The sequence below is a fragment of the Rattus norvegicus genome, chromosome 3 (genome assembly GCF_021556685.1).
Source record: "Rattus norvegicus strain SHRSP/BbbUtx chromosome 3, alternate assembly SHRSP_T2T, whole genome shotgun sequence".
NCBI lineage: Eukaryota > Metazoa > Chordata > Mammalia > Rodentia > Muridae > Rattus > Rattus norvegicus.
The window spans coordinates 131,258,999-131,276,480 of record NC_141536.1 but is presented as its reverse complement, the minus strand read 5'-3'; the positions used below and the strand labels follow the sequence as shown (position 1 = coordinate 131,276,480).

The 17,482-nt window shown below is 48.5% G+C and overlaps 1 long non-coding RNA gene across 1 annotated transcript; it reads left to right on the top strand.

Annotated features, from left to right (window-relative positions):
- The first annotated feature begins 386 nt into the window (after window positions 1-386).
- LOC102550304 (uncharacterized) lies at window positions 387-4,320 on the top strand. The gene is made up of 3 exons (XR_015683849.1): window positions 387-691; window positions 2,667-3,018; window positions 3,400-4,320. It is a non-coding gene; the product is annotated as an uncharacterized LOC102550304 (long non-coding RNA).
- The last annotated feature ends 13,162 nt before the right edge of the window (window positions 4,321-17,482 follow it).

Here is a 17,482-nt window from a genome sequence, read left to right as displayed (position 1 = left end):
GCCGGGATCCTCATCGCTTCTCTATGAAGTGTGTGCGTTTTAGAAATGAGGACACACACGGGTGCTCAGATCCACTGCACCCTGGTTCTAAAGTCCACTTTGTTTCCCCTGTAAACCCTCGGAGGAAAGGAGATCTGGTTCTACCCTCTGTGCCCCCAGATGCTGACAGGGTCCTGATACCAAGCGATCACCTAAACGTTGCACGAAATAAAAGAGCATTCCATAGCACTGATGTGCAGAGGCTCGTGAAACCATTTCCCACGAGTTGCTTTATTCCCGGATATTCTCTCTTTCTTGGACTGGATTATTTCCTTTGGGTCAGTTCCTGGGAGTGGAAGGTCTGGATCCGAGATGTGGCGCTTCCTCGATTCGCCACGTCATCTTCCGCCTTTGCAGCCCCGCTGAGTGAAGAGCGAAACGTTCGGCGCAGCCTGAGAGCCGGGATCTCACCTCGACCTTGACGTGGTTGTCCCGCAGGTGCCTCGGAAGCGCCCAGGGCCCTTGCTGAGCCCGAGACTAAGCGTTAGATCGCGACCCCTGCCGCGGGGTCTGCCCTTCCCCCCACCCCGCACCCCCCTCACACACGCAGCTGCCTCGCTGGCAGCTGGATTCAGCCTGGGGGCGGGGACCAGACCCGGCGTCCTCGCCCGGCGGTCTCAAAGCTCTGCTTCCTTATTTGGAGGGACGAGAGGTGGGGAGCCAGAACGGAGGAAAGGGCTTGGGCAGAGGGAAGCGAGACCAGACAGGAGCATCTCGGGTGTGTGTGTGTGTGTGTGTGTGTGTGTGTGTGTGTGTGTGTGTGTGTGTGTGTGTGTGTGTGTGTGTAAAGTCCCTTCTGTCCGCTACTCCACCTTCCTGTAGTCATCCCTAAATCCTTAGCTCACCGCAGGGAGGGGCCAGCTCTGGAATCCCTCTAGCTGAACAGGGCTGTTCCTGTGGCCAGGTTGCCGTGATAGAAGGCTCAAGGATACTAGTTCCACTTAACCTCCATGCACGGACCTCCTCTAGCAGTTTCATCCTTGTATAAGGCCAAACATACCTACAAAGGCAGGGGACATCTGTATAAACGACTAGCAAGTCCCCAGGGAACAAAGCTGACCAGTCTAATGCAAAGGTATCTAGTTAAGGGCGTTTTAACTAGCTGACGGTAATTTTTTTTAACCGATTAAAGACACTCAGTTAAATTTGTCTTTAAGGCGGGCAATGAATTACATTTTACCATAAGTTTGTTGCATGAAATAGTTGACAAAAATGCCCGAAATATTGCATGGCAGACAATAAAAAATATTCGTTGTTTAAAATACAAATCGAACCAGGCACAGACCATTTTTATTTGCTAAATCTGTCAGTGCTAATTCCTTCGTTCCTTGCATTTAAACTCTTGGAATTTGGTATCCTTCCCTCTCCAGGTCTCCTCCCCCAACCAGCTTCCTTCATTTTTGCTTTTTGGTGGATACTTGGTTTCCCTGATACTGTCTTTTAATTTCCCTCCTCCTCTGGGTTTTATTTACTTTAGCTAACTCACCCTGGGTCTCAATTTAAAAATCTTTGATGCTACTGTCAGGGCTGGGGTTGAGGCAGCATAAGCTTCAGGGGATTTCTTAAGGACATTGGAAGGAAATTAAACCTCCGAAAATATGCTTGATGCCCCCCCCCCCCATTTCTTTCTAAGGAAAATGTGGGTTGAACTCAGTTTGTGTCACGGAAGCACAAACAGCTGAATTAAGGCCAAAAGAATTCATTTCTCAAGCTTCCACCAGCTGCAGCCCCCGGCTGACAAACGAGTTTGTCTCTAACTACATGGGTGTTTTCTCAGGGTTTCCATCACAGCTGAACTTGTGCAAAAAGACCTTGAACTTTTAGGCTCAGAGGGACCGGAGGGATCCAAGAAGTCAGGAAGAGCAGGGTTTCCCACACAGTGAGGCATGTGGCCAGTTTTTAGCTGTCCCCGGCACAGGCTGGCCCAGTCTCACAATGTAAGTTCACAGGAATTGTGACTAAAAGCAAACAAAAAGCACCCCCATTCCCCAGCCTCCCCAGAAGACTCTAGCCTGAGACCCCAGAAAGCAGACAGAGTGGGGCCTCTTAGTAGTGGCTGAGGGGTGGTGGCAGCTGAGTGTCCAGCTCCCTTCTGATTGCCAGGGGCAGCTCTAGTGTGTCACTCCTCTCTTCCTTAATTGCAGCATCCTCTCCGCTCTCCCCTACCCCAGCAGGACCAGCTCTATAAACCACGCTTCAGTGGCCTCTCTCTTCCCTACTGTTCTCTACTCCTTCTTGGGACACACCCCTCCCCCATCACATACTGCATTTGAACCTTGCTCCCTCAGCCTGCCCTGGGGACACCTAAGTGTGATGGGTTGGTCATTCTTACTCATCACTTTCTGGTTTACCACATGAATTCTTGGTGTAAAGGCTGCCAGGAATGGCAGAAGACCCCAGTGTGTTTGGATTTCTGAGGCTTAGACATTCTAAGTCTAAGTGGTACAAGGCCTCGTGTTAGTGTTTCCAAGTCTGGATTCTTCAGCTCTGTATTGGGGTTACCTGTCTCAAAAATAAGAAAAAGAAATTGGAAAAAGAAAGGAAGGAAGAAACAAAAATGAAGAAAGAAACAGAGAAAAGAAAAAGAAAGAGAAGATATTTAGATTTTTTTTTATTTTTTTGTCCAGAGAGATTAGGTCCAACTCATCTGAGCCATAGCTTCCCACACCCTGTGCAGCCCAGTCAGCTTGGTTGGAAGGAAAGCCCTTGAGGGAGATGAAGCTCTGAATGGTGGATCTATTATGCCATGACATTGGTGACTGATAAAGTCTGGGGTATCAGCAAGGGACACTCACACTAACGGTAAGGTTGCTTTTCCTGGAGAAGCATGTGACTCCGTGGACACACTTTATTGTCACGGTGCAGATGTGAGTCCAGGGTGGGGTGTAACCACTGGGATTTCAAGGAACTTGTGACCCAAGACAAGGCCAAGCCAAAGCAAAAGGAACAACAATAACAACAAAAATCACACGAGAAGAGGTAGGTACAGGGATTGGGGATTTAGCTCAGTGGTAGAGTGCTTGCCTAGCAAGCGCAAGGCCCTGGGTTCGGTCCCCAGCTTGGGGGGTGGGGTAGGTACTAGAAAGAGACCGTTAATTAAGAAAGAGAACGGAACTCCCAAGAATGAGCTACAAAATGACACACACTCCAGAACACTGGGTCAGGATCTCCTGTCCCTTTAAAGGTCATTTGCATTTGCATAGCACCTGCTTCTCCCATGTTTGTCTCTTTCAGGTCTTTTGTTGTGGTAGTTGTTCCATGTAGCCCAGGTTGGGAAGTTTCTAGTTCTTTATGGCAACAGGCTTCCTTCCTTGCTGATGTGAGTCACCCCACCTCTCTCCACTTACTCTTTGCTCTCAGGCCTCACCAGCCTCAGTGAACCAGGCCTGCTCTCAGGCCTCACCAGCCACAGTGAGCCAGGCCCTGCTCTCAGGTCTCACCAGCCTCAGTGAACCAGGCCCTGTTCTCAGGCCTCACCAGCCTCAGTGAACCAGGCCCTGCTCTCAGGCCTCACCAGCCTCAGTGAACCAGGCCCTATCCTCAGGCCTCACCAGCCTCAGTGAACCAGACCCTCCTCTCAGGCCTCACCAGCCTCAGTGAACCAGACCCTGCTCTCAGGCCTCACCAGCCACAGTGAACCAGGCCCTGCTCTCAGGCCTCACCAGCCACAGTGAACCAGGACCTGCTCTCAGGCCTCACCAGCCACAGTGAACCAGGCCCTGCTTCCCCCTTGGACTTGGGGCTTCCAAGGACGTCTAAAGGCTACAGTTTCAGCCTGCGAATCTTGGCAAGTGTCAGGATGCTTTTGCTAACAAGCATCAGAAACTTGACTCAGACCATGGTACCCATTCCCTTCAAATCTCTTGTCTGTCCATCTCTGTAGATCCAGTTTATTTTCACCTGGGTCTTCCGAGGTTCCAAGCCTTCTACTCTCCAGAATGCATCTGTGTTCCTAGTCCCCGGATACCAGATCCTTTCGGACCCACTCAATGTGACGTTGCATGAAAATTTCACTTACGACACGACTTCAGTTTAGCTGTGTCAGCCATCAGGACAAGTGGTCTAGAGTTTACTGAGTCTGGGTCAGGGTCAGACACATGACGACTGCCAAATAGTTGAGGAAGAGTGAGAAGATATTTGTGAACAGCTCCAAGTTTATGGAGGGCTGTTATGCAGAGATAGGGGTCAGGTAGGAGAGCAGGGGGCCCAAAGGAAGGAGCCAGGCATCCTAAGTTGGTCCTCAGACAATAACCTGTAATAGATGAGTCCTTTTACCGCCTATGTCCTCGGAGGTTGGTGATTGTGTCTTTTTTTTTTGTCTGCTGTAGTAGGAGTTGACCCTACCTTGGCTGGGTTTTGGAATGGCTCCTGGAATGAGGCCTTGTGCGCCTGTGATTTATTAAGGGAGTGTTCTCAGGGGGAAATGAAGGAAGCGTTCAGAGCAGGGAGGAGACCAAGCTAAGAGGAAGTTGAGGCAAAGTCCCCGGAGGGTAAATCCAGCAAGTCTCAGGAGGTGGGGGAGACACCTCTACAAGGGAGCTACAAGGTCAAACCCTTGCGGAAGCTGTTGGTGTAAGATATCAGGCGACGAAGGAGAAGGTGAAGTCACTGTCTTAGTTCCCTTCTCTTTACTGTGACCAAATATCTCCCCGGAAGCAGCACTAGGCAGGAGGGGTTTATTTTGGTTTACAGTTGGGTGTTTTTAGTTATAGTTTTTTAAAAATTTATTTTTATCCAGGTGTGTGTGTGTGTGTGTGTGTGTGTGTGTGTGTGTGTGTGGTGTGTGTGTGTGTGGTGTGTGTTCAGGTGTAGAGTCGAGAATGTTGTTGGATCCCTTAGATCTGGAGTTACAGGTGGCTGTAAGTTGCTTGAACTGGGTGCTGGGTACTGAACTGCAAGACCAACGATCACTCTTAACCACTGAGCCTGAGCCATCTCCGATCCAGCCCCCAGGTGCTACTTAATTCAATCAAATTGTGAATCAAATTAACCAACATACTGTCCCATCACACAAGGTGACTCCAACAGTGTTGGGAAGAGCCCCAGCCACTCGCTGCAGGAAGCAGAGAGCTTCAGATCTGGGAGGAGGCAGGAACAGTGACAAAGAAGGGTCCAGGGAAAAGGATGGGGTGGTGACACAGTCTGCCCTGGGCCAGTTCTGCCATCAGCCCTCCCCCAGGACGCAAGGCCTCAGCATCTGACCCTGTTCCTGCTTCACTCCACGCCATCCTCTGCTTGGCCAGGGTTAGACGGACTGCTCAGTGTCTTCTGCTTGGACTGCTCAGAGTCTTCTGCTTGGACTGCTCAGAGTCTTCTGCTTCCGATTGGCTGTCAACATCTAAGTCTCAGATGCTCTTCACGTAAAAACCCAGTTCTCTGACTCCTCTGGGGGAAAAGTGACAACTAGGTTTGTAATCTGTTGTAGATGTCATACAGTCTGGCCAAGCCCAGGAACTTCACCTCGGGGTACATTGCCATAGACTCCCATCATCCTCTCATGTCCCAAGCATGTGGGAGAGCAAAGAAGAAAGGGAAATGTTTTGTGCCCTTGTCTCTAAGGCGAAGGAGGTTAATTCATATTCCAAGTATGCCTGAGTCTAATTCATACCGTTCAGGGCGCCATTAGCGAGTGTCTTGTGTGCCTGTAGGACCCTGCGTATGTGAGCGGTGAGCCCTACCAGAACTCAGCCTTTCCACCCAGATCCAGATGTTGGGCCTCCCTCCTCCATCCCATTTTGTTAAAAGCAGCTGTTTTCCCCCCTTCCAGCTCCCCAAGTGCTGATTTCATCTCCCCCCCTCCCCCGACAAAAGTTTAGAGCCAGGAAAGAACTGGTTTGGCAGAAAGCCAACATGCTGTGGGAGGAAGAGGACAACGTGGAGAAAGTGGGGGCCAAGTAGCGTCTGAGCAAGAAGCCTTGGACCCAGGCTCTGAGGACTCCAAGAAGCTTGGCCATCCAGTGGATCCTGTTGTGGGAGTAGCCTCTTCCCTTAAAGGTGGAGCCCAGAAAGTTCTTTTGCTCCACAGTTTGTTCCTGGTGTAGCCGGAAAGGGGTAGAGATGAGCCAAGGCGCAAGCAGAGAGACGATGGATTCCCTCCAAGCTGGAACGTCGATCCCAGTCCTCCACACTTCCCATCTCTGCTCTGGCCGCAGAATTTTGAGTCTGTATGTTTGTTATGCTGGGCTGAAAGGAGACAAAGGAATCATGAAGTGGTTAAAGGGTAACCAAGGCCCAGGCAATGGCCGACAGACATACCAGGTCTAGAAGGAGTGGGCAGCTCAGAAGGCACGGGGTGGGGTGGAGGTGAGGCTGCCCCCAGCTCTTGGAGCCTCCTGTTGTCCCCTGCCCCCATTCACAGCAGCTCCTTAGTATCCATCCCCCACTCCCATCTCCAGTACAGCTGAGCCAACGTCTTTGAGGTCTGGAAAAATTCCTTTCTCCTTAACTTTGAAAAAAAAAAAAAAGTTGAAAATTTCCAAAAGGAACACGTGAGTAAGGCGCGAAGGGAAACCCAGAAGTGGAGACTTGGGGAGCTTGCAGGGTGCTCACGGCTGTGCCAACTTGATCTAATGCCTTGGGGAAGACCCACTGGTGGGCATGCGCGCAAGAGGGGATCTGCTCCTTGCAATTCTCCAAGGAAGCGCGGGGTGGGGCCGGAGGAGACTGAACAGGGATGGATGGACCTACTTTTATCCTGGTGGGGACTTCAGGGTCTTTCCTAAGCTTGGAACCTTTTGGGAGTAAGGGGCTCTCCACTCAGCCCCAGGGTTCCCTGAATCATGCGGTGCTGCCTCCTTTCCCAAGAAAGGCACCTAATTTATTTTTTTTCTTCTCTCAGAAATCTCTGGCTCCTGGCTTGGATGGCTCCTGGTTGTGTGTGTGTGTGTGTGTGTGTGTGTGTGTGTGTGTGTGTGTCCCACCTGGTCAGGTTTCCAGAGGCCACACCGAGCTCAGACTAACTCTGCTCTGGAGCAGCCATGGTGGTTCTTGCTCTAAGGCTATGACACTTTTAGGATTCTCATGGTTCTGACTTTAGGGATTGAATTTATTCAGAGACAACCTCACCCCATTTAATGTTATGAAGAAGTTATACATCGGGCTGCCGGGATAAGATGGCCCAGTTGGTAAAGGCAGTTGTCCGAGAGCCTGATGAGCAGAAGACGGACCTCTTCTGACCTCCACACGTGCACGGTGGTGTGGGCATGCACACATAGACATACACGCTAAATAAGTAAATGTAAAAGAAAGCAGCCGCCACCCTCTTCACATTTGCATGTTAATGTAATCAAAGACAAAATGCGTGTGGCTTCCCTCTCCATCTTCTCCCTTCTCTCCAGGGGCAACCACCATCTTCCAGGACTGTATTATGCAAGCATATACATGCTTAATAAAAGAATTCATTTCTACCCACCTATAATTATCAATTGCTATCTGTGGGACATTGTTCCAGGAGCCATCCTGCAAAATCCTCATATTCTCAAATCTTTTGTTTAAAAAAGAAAAAAAGCACAACATTAGCATATAACCTGTGCATATCTCACCTCTGGATTATTTATAATGTTGAATATAATGTCAATGCTATGCAAATCGTTGTTAAACTGTATTGTTTAGGGCATCATGGCCAAATGTTCAGTCGAGACATGATTTCTTTCTTTTTTCGATCCACAGTTGTTTGGATCCATGGATGCAGACAACAACCTCTGTATCTCATTTTCCTAATGTTTTTACAATTGCAGTTTTAAAGTCTGATTTATCTGGAATTCATCTTTGTGAGAGGAGAAAGGTAGGGATCCATCCTGAACTTTTTCCTGGACGAAAAAGTTCTCCCATGGTGGGAGAGAACTGGGATCTTTTGAATAAGAAACTGGTGTTCCCAGAAGGCTGTGCTGACACGTATTAATGGGGAGGCTCGAGAAAGGGGAGCTGCTGAACACAGCCTTGGCTCTGTCTTCTTGAAGAGTTCAGTTCAGGTTACAAACTCGAATATTGTCTGAAGGAAGCAAAGGCCAGCAGCTGAGATGGTCTCTTTTTTGTAGTTACCTTGGTGATTGATTCCTCCCTAACCACTCCACCCTCTCTCCCTCAGCTCTTCCCTCCCTTGGCACAGAGCACTCTGGGAAGTGTGGTTTTCTCTAGCAGGTCCCCTCTGACTAGAGCTCTGTGGGTTCCTACTTGTTGGGTACCCCCTAGATCTTACCGCAGTATCTAAAAGGCTGCCTCTCCTTTAACCACCACACGAACCTTTCAGTGGATGCTCAGATTTCAGGCATGGAGAAAACAAGGTTTAATTTAAGAAAACCAAGGTTAAGAGCCTTGCTCAAGGTCCCACTTTGATCAAATGCAGGAACAGCAATAGGCTAGGCTCTGCTTCTCGAGTGTGAACTATTTCCTACCCAGGAAACTGTCATTGGAAACTAGCAACCCCCAGGACTTAGAGGTACTCTACTTCCAGTGAGAGAGAGGTCCAGGTGTTCCCAGTGGACTCAAGGTCAAAGGCACCGTCTTTAGCATCTCCGTTCTCTGCCTGGCATTGCCTTCCCCAGGGGGGCCACTGCTACATGCTATGCTATGAGCTTAGTCAACAGAATTCCATCTCCCTGCCTGGCTTTCTGGGTCCCATGGGTACTCTGCAGAGGCACATGGCTACTGTTGATGCTAGACACCAAGGGGTTGTATCAATAATAAAGAGTACAGAGTGGCCAACCCAAGCCTGGATTTCCTGGTGAAACTCACCACCACCACCACCACCACCACCACCCCCCACGCACGTGGCATGCCTCTTGCAGGCCTGTCCCCAACTGTCCTGGCTCCTACAGTGCTGGGGCTGCTCCTTATGCCACTCCTTCTTCACCGACCACCTGGAGAGTGGTTTCGACTCATTTGTCACCCTCAGGGATGCCACATCAGCGAGGCACCAGGCTAAATGGAAGGATTCGCTTTGGTTCTGGTTCTGGTTTGTTTTGAGGTGGGGTTGGGGAGGGTGAGGAGGATTTGGTGGAGTTGGGATCAAACTCAGGTCAGCAGGTTAGCATGACAAATGCCTTTATGTGCTGAGCCCTTTTGTGGGAGGGGAGCTGGGACTCAGATACGGCCACTGTGGAGACCTAATGGTCACTGTGTGGGTCTTGTCTCTGGAGATGTTCCTGGGGAGACCAGCAGTGCTGGGAAAATCTAGAGCTGGCTCAGGCCACAGAAGGCACAGACCTCAGTTACTTCTGCAATATCCCTTGGGCCAGGAGAGCGTGCTTAATGAGGAGCAAGGCTGCCTTTGCAGACAGGGGCTGCACACATTTGCTCAAGGGCCAGAGGGAGGAGTCAAGTCTACACAACTCTGTATCTTCAAACTCTCACAGTTCCCTTGAACTGAGATATAAGGCAAAGTAGCAAGCCCTGCGGTGGTGGTGGTGTTGGTGCTGGTGCTGGTGCTGGTGGTAGGGTAGTAAGTGGTGGTATGTGGGAAGAAAAGTCTGGGAAGGCCATTGTATGTGTGTAGAGCCATTTTTATTTTTTAAAGTTTTTTTTAAACTTTCATGTTTTCTTTTTCCTTCAACAAATGTCATTTCTTTCGCTTTCGTTAAAAGACAAAAACAAAAACAAATTCATACTTTTTACAGATCCTACACTGGTCTTTAGCACTGAGTGCTTGTTGGAAACACTTAGGATTCAAAACAGAGATGCCTTGGTCCCACCCTAAGTAATTTTGCTTTAGTGGGTTGGAGTGCGGACTGCCCTGGAGATTATAATTTGTAGTTTGGGTTGAGAGCCCCCACCCTGAAGGAGTGAGTGCTACAGAGGTCAGAGGAAAATGCTGCCCAATCTGGATGTCCCCGGGAGGTCACGGGCATTTGTATAGCTGCAGACTGGATAACTCCAAGGAACACCATTTAGGCAGGTTGTAATGTGAAAGGTGCCTACTGGATTTGTATAAGTATGGATGTATAATTTATGTATCCTCAGATACATAATTTAAATACTAATTGCGTCTGTTAACTCTAGCACTCTGGGGGAGGACAAAATGACATTCATTATGGAGAGTATACAACATTTCAGAAAGCTTAGCTTCCATCAGTTGAGATTTTCAAAGGTGATAAAGGCCAGAGTACAAATGGAAAAGAACAGAGCAAACAAAACAGCGTCAGGAGTGGAGCATCAGGCTGGAACTGTGAGACACGGGGATCCGAGAGCATGAACGGGCCAGCACAGCTGTGGGCAGCAGTGTGTGAGAAGACACTGACCAGATGTTGGTGAGGAAATGCTGTTGCCTGCCTTCCTAAACCCAGCACACTGCCTGGCCCACCGCAGCAGCTCAGTGACCGTGTGCTGAGTGAATGAATTATAAACAGTGCATGTCCATGATCGGACTGATCTATAACTACAGATCCACTGTGTATTTTTGTCTTTTTAAAATTCCCTTCTATTACATTTATTTAGCGTGTACATGTGTACACATGGCATGGCACGTGTAGGGAGGTCAGAGGAGTCTGTTCTTTCCTTTTACCATGTGAGTTCCGGAATCAAGTACCTTTATCCTCTGAGATACCTCACTGGCCCTATTAAAGTAATTTTGAGACAGGGTCTTGCTATTGTAGCCCAGGCTAGCCTCATACTGGTCATTCTTCTGCCTCAGAATCTTGAGCGCTGTGCTTTTAGAGGAATGTGCCACTATGTCCAGCCTCAAACTATTATTACTGTAAATTTCTGAAACACTAGAGAATGTTGTGGACCCCTTCCTCATCCCTAAATACTTTGTATCTGACTTATTACACATAAGATCAACAGAATCTCACTAACATTTACCGAATGGGAGAGAATGGTGACAGGGCTGTTCACCAGTGTATAGTCCGGAGTTGCCTCTCTCATTGGTCCCTTTAGCGTTCCTTATAACGGGCCCCTCTGACAGAGCACTTACTGCCCTCTCATCTCCCTCCTCTCATTCTTTTGTCCTTCCTGGCTGTGAGTCTGGGAAAGTTTCCTTATCCCTGGTCTGAGGGTCTGATCTTCCTATCCTCAGGATCTGGTGAAGGTTATTCATTAACCCCTGTGTGTCACTCAGTCTCATGCCTTTATGGATTCACAGGTTCTCTTCCCTGAATTGTTCACGTCCTCCAGAAAGGAGCTTCTCTAACCTAGTTTCTGTGCATACTGCCAGATCCTAGAGTTGGTGCCCACTCTAGGTCACGTACTTTGTTCAACCAAGGTCATCAGGGCCTCATACTTCATGAAGGGCTGAGATCCAGTCACGTTCAGCTGCTACTGCAAATCTCACCACATTGCCCCATCTCCCAACTTCTGGAGCACTGTGCGTGCTTTTCCTAAGCCAGTTATCTGCATTTTCCCCTGCCCATCCCCACTGATTTGCTTGCTTCTAGCATGCTTGGCAAGGGCTCTTGCACTGAGCCTTACCCAGTACTCCTAAGACCCCTGCCAATGTGCTACTGGGACATTGGATCTAGAGAGGGGACTAAAAGAAGCGGGAGGCTGACAGTTGAAGCTGACCTTAGAAGCAGTATCTTGGAGTGATCCCCAGAAGGAACCTTCTTGAAGAGGATATAGAGGGTTGGGGAGGGTTGTGGGGAGTGAGAGGGGGCCAGGTTATAGAATTTGAGGACCAGCAAAGAAAGACTGGATGGTCTCGAGCCTGTGTGGATGGAGAGGTTAAAGGGTTATGTTTTTTCTTTTTAAAGATTTTTATTTTTAATTATGTGTATGTGAGCGTCTTGAGTGTAGGTATGTGCACATGAGTTCAGGGGCCTACACAGTGCAGAGGCATCAGGTCCCCTAGAGTTTCATTTAAAGGCAGGAACGGGCTGCTCCGTGTGGTGTCGGAAACTTAATTCAGGTCCTCTGTAATAGAGCACAGGCTCTGAACTGCTGAGCCATCGATGCAGTCTCTGGTTTTTTTTTTTTTTGTTTTTTTTTTTAAGGTTTGGAGTGGGCTGTTCTTGTTTTGACTTCTTAATTAATTATTTATTAATTTTTCTGTGTAGCCCTGGTTGTCCTGGAACTAGCTTCTGTAGATCAGGCTGACCCCAAACTTACAGAGATTCCTCTGCCTCTGTCTCCCAGGAGTGTGCTACCACTGCTGGGCACCACTGCCCAACTGTTGTTTGGTTTTTTCCTTTTTGAAAAATAAAGTCTCCCTATATAACCCAGGCTGGGTTTGCAGTGTGATCCCCCCCAGTGTCAGGCTTACCCTTTTACCTGCCATGGTTTCCACACTCCTTCTTTTCCTGTATCCATCCTTTCATTTTTTTTTTTTTAGCCTTAACTGACCCGGAAGTAATGTAGACCAGGCTAGCTTCATTGACAGAGATCCCCCTGCCTCTGTCTCCCGAGTGCTGGAGCTAAAAGCACACACTAACACGGCCACTTCTCTCTCTGCCTTCTTGAGAGACTTTTGTTGTTTGTATTTTGAGAGCGCTGTTTCATGTAGCTCAGGATAGCCTCAGACTTACTGTACAGCCGGGGATGACACTGAACTCCTGAGCCTCCTGTCTCCATCCACTCAGTGTGGGGACTACAGGTATGTGCCACCGCGCCTGGCTCCTTTCCTAGAGACTGTAGAGAAACGTATATTCAAAGACTGCGTATCATTCAAATACAAATTCTGCATGTAAACTGGTTTCAGGCAGCTTGATTGTGTCCTGGGTACATATGGAGGGAGGTGAATACATTTGGATCAAATGTGCTATAAAAATAATAGTACAGAAAACCTGTGTTATAAACTAAGGCCCTGTAGTAGGCTCCCACAGACAGGACTAACAATCAAAATGGAGTCACCAATGCCACCATTGTGTGTCACTCACCGATGAGAAACTAAGTTGTTATCTGGGGGTGAGGGTGGGGGGAAGGAGCAAAAACTTTCTAATTAGACCATTTTCAATCTCATACTGAAGCCCATCCCAGTAACCTGAGGTTAATGGATCAGCTATTTTTCTTTTGTTCTGTCTTGATAACTCTGCCTCTCAAAGAAAGTCACCCTTGAATGTCCAATCTACCTTTCCTTCTTTGCCTCCCACCCTGTCAAACTCTTTTCTGGAGTGAAATCTTCCCTGACTCTAGAACCACAGAATGAAGCCATCCACAGGAGGGACAGGTAGTCCAGGAGGGATCCCCATGGGCTTCTTCCCAGCAGGGCTCTAGGGCTGGGAAAGACCAATGAGGGACTTTTCCATTTCCTTCTGTGAGTACCACAGACTCTTGGGTGGTGAGGAGTGAACAGGAGCCAGAGTGTGTCCATAACTACCTCCTGAAGTCCTTTGTCTCTTTGGGCCTAAGTTCAGGTTCCCTTCTTGTAAGTGGGGCCACAGACAAGGCCTGCATGACAATTACACTTGCTAATGGCCACAGGAGCTCCAGACTTCTGTTTACCCACCAGGACCATGATATTTTTGCAATGGAAGCCTGAGCAGAGTAATACATTGAGAAAATGTCCTAGGTCACACCAATGCTGCCCACACCAATGGCATGTCCCGGAGAGTGGCAGGAGACTAGAGCCAATAGGCACAGAACAGCCAAGTGTGTGAGGTATGGGTGGAACATGGGCTTAAGGCTGGGTTGTCTGCAACTGGGCCAGCCTCTACAATGGCAGGGATGGGGTAGTGTTGCTAAGTGTCAAGGAAGAGCCTGGGCTTGGGCAGGCAGTCTGTCTTTCCATTCCGGGGGAGAGCTCTGCAAAGCCTTCGAACAGGAGGGTCAAAACTGTTGTCCTGGGTCTCATGAAAGCTCTCAGGTCAGTGAAGGGGCCTGGAATGTCATTTATCGAAGCGTTCATTGCTTGACTGTGTGGTTAAATATTTAGACAGATGGCATGTGGGTTATCTTTTGGACCTTTGTCACAGGCCTGACTGGAGCTCAGGGATGGCGCCATCAGGCCCAGCACATGGCACCTTTAAGCTTATTGTCTAAGAGAGTCAGATGGGAGCTGAGGAGGGGGTGAGGAGAAATGACCGGGTTGTGAGAAGCATTGCCAAGAGCTCCAGGCCATCCCTAACTTTATGGCTGTGTGCTCCAAACACAAGCTGCTGCAGAGTTAGGTAAATGCTGGGAGGCTGGGCTTGGAAGTGGAGCCACATGAGGGACAGATCATGGGACCTTCCAGGAAGAAGAGAACCTTCAGGACTCCTTTCTGACCCATTAAGGAGAAGCTAACTATGAGGCTGTTACAAGAAGGGAAGGAGGGGAGGAGGGAAGGAGGGGGAGGGGAGGATGCCCTGTCTCCATCTCATTCTAGTTTAACTGTGACCCAGGAGCTTCCTCCACATCGAGGGCTGCAGCTTACAGCCCATGCTTAGGGAGCTGTCTGCCTTCTGGCTGTTGGGCAAAGGGTCTCATGGCATAGGCGAAGGCTAACTGGTCAGTAGAGCAGGTGTTGGTAAGGGCCTGGCATGGAAGCATGTGTCACCCAAAGGAAACAATTCAGAAGATACTTGAAACTTAAAGAGAAAAAAAGTATCATAGCCAGCAGCTGCAGAGGTGGGAGATTCTTCTCAAGTCTTTCCCATCTCTCGGAGCAGGATGAAGACTGTGACCTGGCACCTGAAATTTCTCTAGAGTCTTGAGGAGCAACGTGGCTGTGTGCCCTATTTCCTCAGATCTGCCTTTTCCTGGCAGAGAACGCATTTTCTGAGATGGGCTTGAGGTCATCTTTTTCCTCTGGTTGGGAGATTCTGAAAGCATGAGCTAAGCTCTGTGGGTGAGAAGGAATGTACATCGTGGACTTGCTGGGCGTCCCGCCCTGGAAAGGAGCCGCTATGTGCACAGTCTGCTCAGACGGGTCTCTTAGAACAGAAGGAGGGACTCTCGGTAGGTGGCTAAGTCACTTGGGTTGTCTGGAACCCTTCTGATTAAGCAGAGGTTTTGAGCAAGGCAGAACATTCCCAAAGACTCAGCTGGAGAGACCCAGATTTGTGCTGTATGTAATGGGGTAGTGTAATAGCTATTTGAAAATAGGAATCTTGTTCCCAAACACTTTCCAGCAAGTTTTATGGAAGTTGAGTCAATGGCTTGGAGGCATTTTGAGGTTACGCCTCAGTCTGGGCATATAGACAGGAGGACAGCAGCAGCATTGGAGAGACCAGTGGTTTAAGAACCCTGACTGGGCTTACCTTTTCCTTCCTATAGCACCTGCCACCTTCCCAAGCTCTTCCTGTCTCCTCACTTTCAGCCACCAATTGAGTGTGCATCAGATTCTTGGAGTCACTGTAAGAAATGACCAGATTTCAACAATGAAATGCATTCTTATATTTCTGGGGCTGTGAGCCCCAAAGAAAGAGGTTCCAGGGTCATGCTGTCCTCAGAGGCTCCAGAAAGACTCATTGGTTTCTTCCTGCTTCTGGTAACTCCAGGAAGCTCTCAGCTTGGGACTGAGTCAGGCTATGAATAGGGAATTGGATTTCCCCCCTTCTCAGGCCTGCTCTCTGCCCAAACGCAAGGTGATCTTAAGTCTTTAACTTAATTATTCTGCTTTTCCAAATAACATCACATCCACATATTCTGGGACTTATAAGAAGGATGCATATTTTGAGCTAGGCTGATGAGATGTTTATTCACCCAACTACAGAGTGTTTTTGTGAGCAGGTCTTGGCTGGGCCAGGTTCTTGGACAGGACAGTGTAGTACTTGAATGAAGTACTACACTATGAATGAAGTCCTGTAGGCCTTAGTTTGTCTGTAGAAGTGGCTGGTGAACCCTAGGGTCTCCTCTTTCTAGCATATTCCCAGCATAGCTCCTGTTAGCCCCTTAGCATCTGTGATGATGGCTTTGGCCTTCTCTAGGGTTTTACAAATATATGCACATGTGTACCCTCATGCATCTCACTGTAGTATAGTGCAGTCAGCCCGCCATTTCTGAGGGTTCTACATTTGAGGGTTTAACCAATCGCAGACAGAAAACAGGAACAAATCTTACCTCTTCTGTGTGTAGAGCATGTGATTGGAGATTAGGAGTGTCATGGACCATCTAGGTGTGTCCAGCCTTCTGACATTGCAACACGAGGATGGCATCAACATTCACTCTCCAGGATGGTACAAGTGAACTAAAAAAATTCACAAAAACACACTCATAGCTGATCAGTTAAGTCATGGGTTTTGTGTTGGGCTGTTGGTTGGCAGCATCTGTGACAACGGCCACCTATAGGCCGATATTTGTATCTGGTGTTAGGAGCGACCTGAAGGTGATTGGGAGTACACGGCAGGATGTGCAGGCTCTGTGCAAATATCACGTCCTGTGTAGGGGGCTAAGCACTCACGGTTATGGCATCTGTGATAGGTGGGGCTCAGTGTCTGCATCTTCCCCGTCTCTAAGCGATTCTGACTTGAGCTACAGTGAGAACATCATCACAGAGAAGGTCTGTTTCTGACAAGCTGCCCCTCCACAGTCAGTGAACCTTCAGTTTGAGCTGTATGCATAGAGAGTGAGCCAAGGAAACTGACTGATTCAGTGCGATCATGTGACCTTTCCATCTCATCTAAACATTTAAACTTCGGTATTTCTTGAAAAAGAATTGATGTGTCCGGAAGCCCCAATACACCACATTCTCAGGCCTGGGGCCAGACATAAACTACCCTGATACCTCGAGACAGGACTCACCAGTTAGCCCTGGGTCCAATTCCTCCTCAGTGTGAGTGGTGAGTCCCCTCGTTTGAGTCACCTCACCAGCGCTACAGGGGTTTTGGATTTCAATTTCTATGGAGTTGGGGGTGTCATGGTCCATCTAGGTGTGTCCAACCTTCTGGCATTGCAACACGAGGATGGCATCCACAGCATTTACTGTACACACTGTACAGCCTGAGGTAATGGCTGGCTTCATAGATTACACTGGTGAGGCCGAGGTACCCAGATATGTAGACCAATTGCAGCCCAGATGCTGCTGGGAAGTTTTGTTATTGTTTGTTTGTTTGTTTTACAGGGTCTTACTCTGCATTCCTGGCTATCTTAGAGCTAAATATAGACCAGGGTAGCCTTGAATTCACAGAGCTTTTCCTGCCTATACCTCCAGAGCATGAGAATTAATGATGTTCGCTACCTTGTGCTACCTTGGCATTCTTTTTAAAGACAAGGTTTATTTACTACCCAGGCTGACCTTTAGCTCCCTGCATAGCCCTTGAGCTTAATTTTCTCACTATCTTCTGAGCATGAGGATATATGTCACTTGGCTTAAAACAAAAACAAAAAACAAAAACAAAAACAAAAACAAAAACAAAACAAAAATCGCCGAAGTACTGGGCATCCGCCTTGAGCCTTGCACATGCTAACAGCTTACCAACTATGCTAGGCTAACAGCTTACCAACTATGCTAGGCTAACAGCTTACCAACTATGCTAGGCTAACAGCTTACCAACTATGCTAGGCTAACAGCTTACCAACTATGCTAGGCTAACAGTTTGCCAACTATGCTAGGCTAACAGCTTACCAACTATGCTAGGCTAACAGCTTACCAACC